This window comes from Rhinolophus hipposideros (genome assembly GCF_964194185.1).
Source record: "Rhinolophus hipposideros genome assembly, chromosome: 9".
In the NCBI taxonomy this organism is placed as follows: Eukaryota; Metazoa; Chordata; class Mammalia; order Chiroptera; family Rhinolophidae; genus Rhinolophus; species Rhinolophus hipposideros.
In genome coordinates, this window is record NC_138055.1 from 70,691,077 (window position 1) to 70,702,654 (window position 11,578).

The window sequence follows — 11,578 nt, forward strand, 5'->3', positions numbered from 1 at the left end:
TGAATAGGAGATATTTCTTGCTAAATTAGGAAAAGTTCAAATATATCTTTATATAACTACTATTAACATTGTATTTAAACAACCAAATAATTAAAGTAACCATGGAGTTTATCATCTAATCTGGCACAGTTTTGATAAAAAGCTACTAATACTAGGATAACATATAAAATCCAGGCCTATCCTGAGGAAACTGGAACTTTTGGTTATACAACTAAGAATACAATCTATAATAATATATTGATTTATGTTTTTAAATTTAAAGTTATTTGTTTATTATACAACACATAAGATGATGAGATGGTTTTTAAAAACTAAAGGGAGATTATATATTACTGTAGAAGGAGTTTCTGAACCCAAAAAGATACCTAAGATAGATTGTGCTACATTAATCCAATCCCTTCATTTCACAAATGACAGTCCTAAACCTAATCAGGCTACAAGACCCGGCTAATGCACTATAGTAAAGTTAGAGAAAACTTTCATGACCCTAAATTTCACCTATTTTCTGGATGATGAATGGCAATTACAGGCAAATTCATAACTTCACTGTAAAGAGTGAACCAAGGAATTAAAAACACAATTTTAAAAAGTACTTTATAAGATTCTAAAAATTAATGTGGAATAACTAGCCCTTTTAACTAATAAGAATCATGAAAAACAATTCTTATTAATAATATTCTAAGATTTTGTACCACATTTATTCATAGAAACTCTCCTATTAATCTCAGTGGCAGGAAAGATTACCAAGGGCATCAGAGGTGAGAAAGAAATGTCTGGACTGGCGACCTGGGCACTTCCTTATCTGGAGATTCATGGAGAAGGCGGGTCCTAACCTAACAGACAACCGAAGCTGAAAGCTCATCCCCATCCCGCCCCTCTGACATTATGGTCCACTTAAGTAGCAATTGCCAAGCATGAGGAAGTACACTGAAAGAACTGTCATGTCAGTACCCAAATGGAAAAGATCCAAGATCCAGATAAGCACGGTCAATCCACTGTGTTGGACAAAACCGCGTCTGATCTTTGGATACCGTTTACAACAGCACTGAGACAGAGGCAGATGCAATGAGCTTTAGTGGTACGATTAGCATTCAGTTCTCATTCTACCTCCCATTTACAAACAAGCTCAATACTAAGAATTCCTTACACCTCAGAATCCACAGGCAGTTTCAGGAGGAGTGCACTGGATAGAGATAAAAAAGATAGAGAATGTTCTGCTGAAGGGCAGAAGGAACGTCTTGAGCCATTAGTTGGAAAAATAAGACGTGACTATATTTGTATCCCAGGTAGATGATAGGGTTTATATCAGTTTCATACATACACAAAAAAACATTCTAAAGTGGTATTTTCATTATGCTTCAATTCAAATTATATGAAATCTAGCGGAGATGGAATGATAATAGGTCAATTTGGACATTATAGATCAAATTTCTGGATAATTAAATGATTCCTCTACAATTCCAATATATTCACTGACAAACTGGAAAAAGAATAAATAATAAAAGTTATGCCTGATTGGAGGAAAACAGGCAAGAAGTGAGTAGAATAATGAAAAAAAAGTGAAATATGATAGTAATGATGAGGGAAGCCAGTGATGGCACCGGACAGGGGACAGGACTTCCATTGTTATTTAGTGGCAGATTTTGTCCATTTATTTTACAGTAAACTTTGACATAGCTTGAGTTCTGTAGAGAAAAGAATACAAGATTTGAAGACAGAAATCTTGACTTCAAATCCTTGCCCCACCATTGACCTTGAACACATCATTTAGCATTTTTTGTCCTTATTTCCCTCTACCAGACAGGCGTAGGAACACCTTATTCACAGGGCTCGTTGAAAGGAATAAATAAAAAGAGCATGTGAGCATGCTTGACATAGAGAAGACCATCATGTATATTCATTTTTTTCTAAGAATATTTAAAATTATCTTGAGGGATACTTTAAAGGTAAATGTAGAAAAAATAGAGAACTAATAAAGGAAATATGGGACCTTGAAAAGCTTTGTAATGAGTTAACAGCCATTTAAAAGTGCTCATTAGCATTTGATAACCTTTGCATTCGGCAAAATGCTGTTCTGAAGAGTCTATTATTATATGGTATACAAGTTACAATTAATGAAATAGGGAAGAATGAAAACTCGGTCTTTCAGAATATTGCCAGTTAGTAGGACAGGTGTTAAGAATATAATTGTAATTTGAGAAAAGACATTAATAATTTAAAGGTCAAATGGTCCAACCATTAGGAACTCATGTAACAGGGAGTATACAATGCAAATTATAGCCTTTATGAGCTATGTAAGGGGAAAACTTCACCTCTAAGCATTTAATCTTCTAAAAGAGAACAGGCCATCTGTTTTTCCTACCTGAAAAGATTCCTACCCTTCTGCTATTTGGACCGGTCATGACCATTACCACCATCAAACACTTAATGAATATTCCAGGGATCAAGGATTAAAATATGTAAATAATTGTCTCCGTGTTAAAAAAACAACAAAAAAAATGACATTTTTTTAAAAGGAAACTCAAACTAGGAATTCAGGACTAGATATAAAAGAATAAACAAGAAAAGCCACATTTCCCAGGCCACATCAGGGCCATCAGTCATCATCAGCATCATAGTGTTTATTTTATCAGCTGTTATAAAATGTAAACACTTCTTAAAATCCCTCCTGACAAATCCCAGCAAGTCCCCAGAGATTATTTTTAACCATACTCAATACCGTGTTTCCCTGAAAATAAGACCTAGCTGGGTAATTGGCTCTAATGCGTCTTTTGGAGCAAAAATTAATGACCCGGTAAATACATTATGTTATGTTATGTTATGTTGTGTTGTGTTGTGTTGTGTTGTGTTGTGTTGTGTTGTGTTATGTTATGTTATATTAAACTATGTTATATTAGACTATGTTATATTAGACTATATTATATTAGACTATATTATATTAGACTATATTATGTTAGACTATATTATATTATATTATACGTGGTCTTATATTATAGTAAAATAAGACCAGGTCTTATATTAATTTTTGCTCCAAAAGATGCATTAGAGCTATTGGTCTGGCTAGGTCTTATTTTGGGGGAAACATGGCAGAAGCCTCATAGATACCATTTAGTATCTATCACTTTCCTCTAACCCTATTCCAACAGCTACAGTAATTAATGGCTGCAGAAAAATGACAGACTCAACAAGCACTAGCCAAACCAACGCCATGAACCATTCCAGGGCATAGTGCTCTCCCCATTTCTTCAAGTCAGACCCAAACTGATTCAAATCAAACACCAGCTTTCAAACAGATAGAGAAAATATTCATTACCGTCTCTTGACCTGCCCAGCTGTGAAGTCTTCTTGCTCAAAATGTCTTAAGACACTCCAGTAAAACAATTCTCCTTTTTCAAATGTACTCATGTAACCATTATATTGAATAATTGTGGCTTGAGAGAAATTATAATGCAATTTTGCTTTGTTTTTCCACTGTGTTTAAATTTATTCTTGGAACTACATCTTCCCCAAACCTGAGATGAAATCTTGGGCAGGTCATAGGACTTCGCAGGTCATTCTTAGGTAACACAGTGAGTTTTGTGCTCAATCTGCTCAGACTGATCAGAAGCAATTGTGTATATTTCCTTCTCACTCCACATTTCGTGATGTCATGTTGGAGGCTTGAAATCTGTCATGGTGAGCAAACACTACAAACCAAAGTTGCCACCACCATCACCATTGGAGAACTGGTTGTTAATATTTACCACCCCTGCAAACAATCTCTGGGTACTTCAAAAAATAAAACACACCTTCACTTTAGCAATGAAAAAAAACCCTGTCTCTCGTAATAGAAAAACCTGCAAACTTGCTGTAAAATTGGAGTTCTCATCTTTGTATTGCTTAGGCTCACAGCAGGTGGAATAGCCTACAATGAGAAAAAGACAACGTAGTTAGCTTCTTCTTTTTACTCTCTTTCCTCACCTAGGGTTTCTCTCCTCCCATCTTCCTACTACAGTTCCAGCCTCTTTGCAGACTTAACGTAGGAGTAGGTGGATGAAGTGAGAAGAGCTGACAAGTTTTTATTGGGCTGGGATTATTAGGATGTCCTAGTGTTAGGGGTCTCCGACTTGTCAGATGTACAGAGCTGACTCTTCTGTCTGCACTCCTGTGAGTTCTTCAGCATTCTTATATCATTGGGGGTCCTCCTCATGTAGCTGGATATATCACTCCTCTAACTTGCCCTTCTTTTTAAGCCCTTTAACAACTGTTTTCTGTCCCACTTTCTGTGGAGGTCCCTGCATCTCTCAAAGGAGCCTCTTAAACAAGACCTAAACTGATTTTATTCCATCTCTCTCACATATATCCTTTGGCCTGACAAGCTCTGAGAGCACAGGTGTCTTACTCAACTCAGGCTGCTATAACAAAATTCCATAGACTGGGTGGCTAAACCAGTAGACATTTACATCTCACGGTGCTGGAGGCTGGGAAGTCCAAGATTAAGGTACCAACAGATTTGGTTCTTGGTGAGGGCCATGTTCCTGACTTTCAGATGGCCGAATTCTTGCTGTACCCTTATGGGGAGGTGAGGGGGAAGGAGGGGAGAACAAGAGAGAGAGAGAGAGAGCTCTGATCTCTTCCTCTTCTTCTAAGGACATCAACCTCATCATGGGGGCCCCACCCTCATAAACCTCATCTAAATCTAATTAATTCCCAAAGACCCCACATTAAATATCATCTCATTGAGGGTTAGGGCTTCAACCAATGAATTTTGGAGGAACACAGACATTCAGTCCATAATAACAGGGCAAATCCAACACATCAAAGTAACTCTACTTTGATATGGTGAGTTCATTAATGCACAACCAGATCTTTTTAGTATCTCCTTTGATAATTTTGTATCGTATTTTCCCTCCTTGCTTTGTATATCTATGGTTCCCTGGTTCAGGAAAGCTATTTTAAGATTGTTATGCAACATGTTTGTTGCAAAGACCCTTTTCCTAGAACTGAGACTTGGGATTAATGAAGGTTGGGATAGAGCAATGCTGTCCTCAGATCTGGGCAAGCAGGGATTGCCTCAGGTCCTGGCTTCAGGGAGCCCCAAGGTATGAAGTACTGTCCTTCCTTATCCAGTGGGTGGTATTATAATCCATCTCCCTTTCTTCCTAGACAATCCATAGAGTACGAAACCTTAGCAGCACATTTCCAAAGTCTGAGCTATGCTGACTAGAATAATACAAGGACAATAGGTAGAAGACTTTAGCCCAAGCTAGGGTTTAGTCTCTGAGGTGGACCATAGCCAAGCTTACCATGCTTCTAGGACGTCTGACATGGCAGATTAAAAATGTAATGAAAATGTATCTACATGTTGCCTAGTCACTCTTATATAACTTGAGGCTAATGATATAATATGCATTGGTGATATAGCAAGAAAATGAAAAGGCAAGATTTGAATATTAGAACTAAGTGACAAGATTTGCCAGAAGCAATTTTTTAAAATCCATTTAAGTAACAACGATTTTGTAATTTTAGAGTGGCATGATTATGGTCCAAAAAGCTCAACAAGACGCCAATTGGCATTTCCTTCAACCTTATAGGATGGGCTCCCTCATGGGATTAAAGACAACAGCCAATTGTCAAGTACATCTTCCCTGAGGGAAGCAGAGGACACCTGAGTAGTTGTACTCTTGAAGCATTCATTCCCTAGCTGATGATATCTGGTAGCTTTTGTTGAGAGCTATAACTTCTAAGCTAAAACAATAAAGTGTAATTCACGTACAATCTAAGGTATGTGCTTCAGTCCTCATTTTCTCCCATCTTTAAATCCAGTCTTCTGTAGGCTTAATTCATACTACAGGTCCCTATTTGTTCTAATGCATCATCCAATGGATTACTATTGAACTCCAATGAATTATTTACACACACACACACACACACACACACACACACACACACGCCACCTAAGAACAAGATTTAATTTTCACAGTCAGCACATAATGCACACATGACCTAATGAAAATACACACATGCATAAAAATAACTGGAAAAAAAGTTTGACACATAATAATTACCCTAATACATATGATATGTTCTGATATTTGCTATTTTATTTTAATGCTTATTTTCATGAACTGATCAATTGATCTAACAATGGGCTTCATCGTGCAGTTTAAATCGAGTTTGTTCCATATTCAGTTTTCAGATACTACCCTGGAATTAATCTACCAGTGCATAATCAATGAAATTTATTACATCACATATTTTGTATTTCTAAACATATTGTGGGCTTTTCACTGGCATGTACTTCTCTTCCTCAATTGTATGTAATGCAGAGTTAGATGCTAAAGGCGCTTGGACTTCCATTTGCAGTTATGACAGAGTCCATAATTCAGACAACCTTGTACAAAATGTAAACAAGTATTTTCTTTAAGGCATTGGAGACTCAACAATGTAGTAAGTAATTACCAGCTCATAATCCAGAAAACAGGGAAAATCTAGAGAGGCAAGGTTACGATTTAGGTTCACTTTCTCCTGGGACACTTGCTAATACTGAAAGAGGCTGCTAAGGGGCCAAGAGGTTGAGCAGTACTCTTGATAATATCCCAGAAATAGGTAGACAAAAGCTGGAGTCCAGGGTCTGCTTGGGAGAACAGAGAGGTGCTGATAAATCCCACACACTTTGGTTAGCACTTTGAAAAGTTACATCTTAGTTGGAAGAGTGAATCAGAAGTGATCCCCCATTAGAACTGCAGCCAAGCTTTCAATTCTTTCAATCCCAGAAATTAAATTGAGGGGATCCCAGATTGCTAGTACCCAGAGGCAATAGTTGAAGCAAAAGTAAATCATCTCCAGTGAAAGATATTTTACTAACACTCAATTTGTACAAACAATTTTTAAGTACAATGTCTGGCTCACAGTCAAAAACATCCACACATGTGAAAAATACAAGATAAAATAAACGAGAACCAGCAGAAACAATAGGCAATTTAAAGAGTCTACAGGGGCTGCAGATGTTGGTGTTATCAAACCCAGACTGTAAAACAACTATGCTTACTATAATTAAGAGTATAAAGATACAATTAAGAATTTCAGCACACCTGGAAACTATGAAAAAGAACAGAGTACATTTTTAAAAACACATAAAAATTCTAGAAATCAAAAATACAATTGACAAAATTAAAAACTCACTGATGAGTTTAACACTAGCTGAGATGCAATGAAGAGAGAATTAGTGAAGTGATATATGAATCAGAAGAAACAATTTAGAAAGAAGCATAAAGAGAAAAAAACATTAAAAATATACAGAAGCAAGGATAACAGAGGTGAAGAATAGAACGTGAAAGTCTCAACTGCTGTAAATTGTAGTCCCAGAGTAAAAGGGGAGAGAATGTGGGGTAGAAGTAATATTTGAACAATAGTTGAGAATATTCCAAAATTGAACATTCAAAGACACAAATTCAAGGAATGCTGCAAACCCAAGTAGGTTAAATACAAATAAATCCATGCTTAGGCCCATCTTATTAAAACTTATTATGATCAAGAACAAACAGACTGTCTTCAAAACAGCAGAGAAAAACAAAAGACAAATTACTTCCAAAGGAGCAATAATCACACTTAGTAGCTAGTGCCCAGGCCTGGAATCGGGCTGCAGCTTCAGCCGAGCCCACCGCCTCCCGCTGCTTCCCGACCATGGACCCCCAAAAAGTGAGCGAGCTTCGGGCCTTCATGAAAATGTGTAAGCAGGACCCCAGCGTTCTGCACACCGAAGAAATGCGCTTCCTGAGGGAGTGGGTGGAGAGCATGGGCGGTAAAATACCACCTGCTATTCATAAAACTAAATCAGAAGAAAATATCAAGAAAGAAAAAGCAGATAGTAAGAAGGCGGAGGAAATCATAAAGGCAGATGAACCATCAAGTGAGGAAAGTGCTCTAAAAATTGACAATGAAGGTGTGATTGAACCACACACTGATGCACCTCAAGAAATAGGAGATGAAAACGTAGAGATAACCGAGGAGATGATGGATCAGGCAAATGATAAAAAAGGGGCTGCCATTGATGCCCTAAATGATGGTGACCTACAGAGAGCCATTGACTTGTTCACAGATGCCATCAAGCTGAAACCTCGCTTGGCCATTCTGTATGCCAAGAGAGCCAGTGTCTTCATCAAATTACAGAAGCCAAACGCTGCCATCCGGGACTGTGACAGAGCTATTGAAATAAACCCTGATTCAGCTCAGCCATACAAGTGGCGAGGGAAAGCCCATAGACTTCTGGGCCATTGGGAAGAAGCAGACCACGATCTTGCCCTTGCATGTCAATTGGATTATGATGACGATGATAGTGCAATGCTGAAAGAAGTTCATCCAAGGGCTCAGAAAATTGCAGAACATCGGAGAAAGTATGAGCGGAAACGGGAAGAGTGAGAGATCAAAGAAAGAATGGAAAGGGTTAAGAAGTCTCGGGAAGAACTTGAGACAGCCCAGAGGGAGGAAGAAGCCAGACAACAATCAGGAGCTCAGGATGGCTCTTTTCCAGGTGGCTTTCCTGGGAGAATGCCTGGTAATTTTCCTGGAGGAATGCCTGGAATGGGAGGGGGCATGCCTGGAATGGCAGGAATTCCCCGGGCTCAGTGAAATTCTTAGGGATCCAGAGGTTCTTGCAGCCATGCAGGACCCAGAAGTTATGGTGGCCTTCCAAGATGTGGCCCAGAACCCGGCAAATATGTCAAAATATCAGAGCAACCCAAAGGTGATGAATCTCATCAGTAAATTGTCAGCCAAATTTGGAGGTCAAGCATAATGCCCCTCTGACAAATAAAGCCCTTGCAGAAGGAAAAGCAAGGTAGATCACCCAGTGGATGTCGCAATAATACAAACCAGTGTAACTCTGACCTTCTCATGAAGAAAGCTGGGGTGCTTTGAAGAGAATCCCTATCCCTCTGTCCCAAATGCAGCTGTAACATTTTACAGTGCTTTGCCATAGGGTATTTGTTCAGATAATGTTTTCCTACTAGAAATTACAAACTTTAAACACTTTTAAACCTTAAAAATATTTAAAAACAAATTAAAAGGGTATGTAAAACCCTACATTTTTCTTTTAAAAAAAAAAAAATAATCACACTTAGAGTTGACTTCTCCAGAAAACCAATGGAAGTCAGAGATAATGATATATTTAAAGGACCAAAAGAAAATAAGTGGTAATTTATAATTCTAATACAGGTGAAATAAAAACATTTTTGGATAAATAAGAACTGATAGAATTTATTATCTGTAGACCAGTATTAAAGGAACTATCCAAGGGCATTTTTTCAGGTGGAAGGACATAAAACCAGATGAAAGATGAGAGTTAAAAATTAATAAATAAATAGAAAATAAAATGATAAATCTGTGAGTAACTATGTTTGAATATTGATTATGTAAAACAATAATTAAAATTAACAACAAAAGTAGCATTTAAGTTGGGGGTAGTAAATGGAACTAAATGCTCTAAGATTGTTATGTTTTATGAAAATAAGTTAAAAGTAACAATTAATATTAGACTTTGATAAGTCAAGGATGCATGTTGCAACCCCTAAGATAACACTAAAAGTATATAAATTCCAATGGATGAGGGAAATAGAAAAAACTTAAAAGTATCAATCCAAAGAAGGAGAAAGGAAATATAGGACAGTCAGGACAAATAGAAAGCACATAATGTGATGATAAATTTAAATCTAAGTAGATCCGAAAGTATATTAAACATAAATGTTAAATGCTCCCATTAAAAGATGAATTATTGGACTGGATTAAAAGAAACACACAAGAGACATATTTAAACAGAGAGATATCAAAAAATAAAAAAATTAAAGGATAAAAAAATTGTGCAAACATTAACAAAAAATAACTTAGCTATATTAATGCCCAATTAAATAAATTTTAAAGCAAAAAGTATTACAAGGGGCCAGCCCGGTGGCTCAGGTGATTAGAGCTCCATGCTCCTAATTCCGAAGGCTGCCGGTTCGACTCCCACATGGGCCAGTGGGCTCTCAACCACAATGTTGCCAGTTCAACTCCTCGAGTCCTGCAAGGGATGGTGGGCTGTGCCCCCTGCAACTAGCAATGGCAACTGGACCTGGAGCTGAGCTGTGCCCTCCACAACTAAGACTGAAAGGACAACAACTTGAAGCTGAACAGCACCCTCCACAACTAAGATTGAAAGGACAAAACTTGACTTGGAAAAAAAAAAGTCCTGGAAGTACACACTGTTCCCCAATAAAGTCCTGTTCCCCTTCCCCAATTAAAAAAAAAAAAAGTTTAAAAAAAAAGTATTACGAGAGATAAGAGGGACATTTTTGTTGATCAACAACTATAAGACTAAAATTGAGAAGTGAACCAAAGGAGAATATGACACAATGAAAATTATCATGTGTTCTGAGTGAGAACATGAATAAGCACATTTGGAAGACATTCTGGCATTATGTACTAAAGATGAAGATGGACTGCATATTTGTTTCCCCCAAAAAATTCATATGTAGAAACCCTAACCCCAGTGGAGTGGTATTAGGAGGTAGGGCCCTTGGGAGATAATAAGGCCATGAGAGTGGAGCTCTTGTGATGGCGTTAATGTCCTTTATAAGAAAAGACATGATTGTCACCCCAATAAATTAAAAAAAAAATGAAAAAGAAAAGACATAAGAAAACTTGCTTCCTTTCTCTTTGCTCTCTGTCATGTGAGGACACAGCAAGAAGATGGCCATCTGCAAACCAGGAAGTGGGCTTTCACCAGACATTGGATCTGTTGACAACTTGATTTTGGACTTCCCAGCCTCCAGAACCGTGGAAAATAAATATTTGTCATTTAAGCTACCCTATCTATGGTAATTTGTTATAGCAACTCAAACTGACTAAGACAATATTCTGTGACCCAATAAATCCACTCATGAATGCAGAAAAGTATATACATATATTAGGATTCATAGCCAAGAATTTTCATAGTAGCATTATTCACAATTTTCTAAAACTGAGAACTCCCAAGTTTTTATGAACATTAGAGTAAATTGAGCATACTTACACAACGGAGAAATCTAAAGCAATTTAAATCAACAAATTATGTTATATGCAACATGTTAAAAACTCACACATAAAATTTTAGCAAAGGATGCCAGACACATAAGAATGCATGTTTCCATTTGAAAGCAGTCATTACCAAATTACAGCATTTAGAAATATGTATGTGGGTGATGAAACTTGAAAGAAAAGCAAGGAAGTGACACTATTAAAGTCAGGACAGTGATCATCTTTGTGAAGAAGGGATAAGGCAGGGAGCACAAGGGGACTTTTGAAATGCTGGCACTGTTGTGACCTAGAAATGATGGTGGTGGATATACAGATGATAGTTTAGTAATAATTCATTGAGCTATAAATTTTTTTGTCTGTTTTGCATTTTGTCCTGTTTCTGTATGTATGCTTTACTATTTTTTAAAAGTTTGAAATAAACATATAAGGAAAAGCCCTGTATAAGTATTTGTAGATTTAACTCCTATAATCTAGACTTGGCAGTCCATCAGTCAATTAAAAGTTCATTAGTATAAAAATCATCTAAATAAGGATGCCTCCATACCTA

At 37.1% G+C, this 11,578-nt stretch overlaps 1 pseudogene across 1 annotated transcript; it reads left to right on the forward strand.

Annotated features, from left to right (window-relative positions):
- Window positions 1-7,665: 7,665 nt before the first annotated feature.
- Window positions 7,666-8,776, forward strand: LOC308502042 (hsc70-interacting protein-like; annotated as a pseudogene). The gene has a single exon. The product of its transcript is annotated as a hsc70-interacting protein-like (transcript).
- Window positions 8,777-11,578: the final 2,802 nt, after the last annotated feature.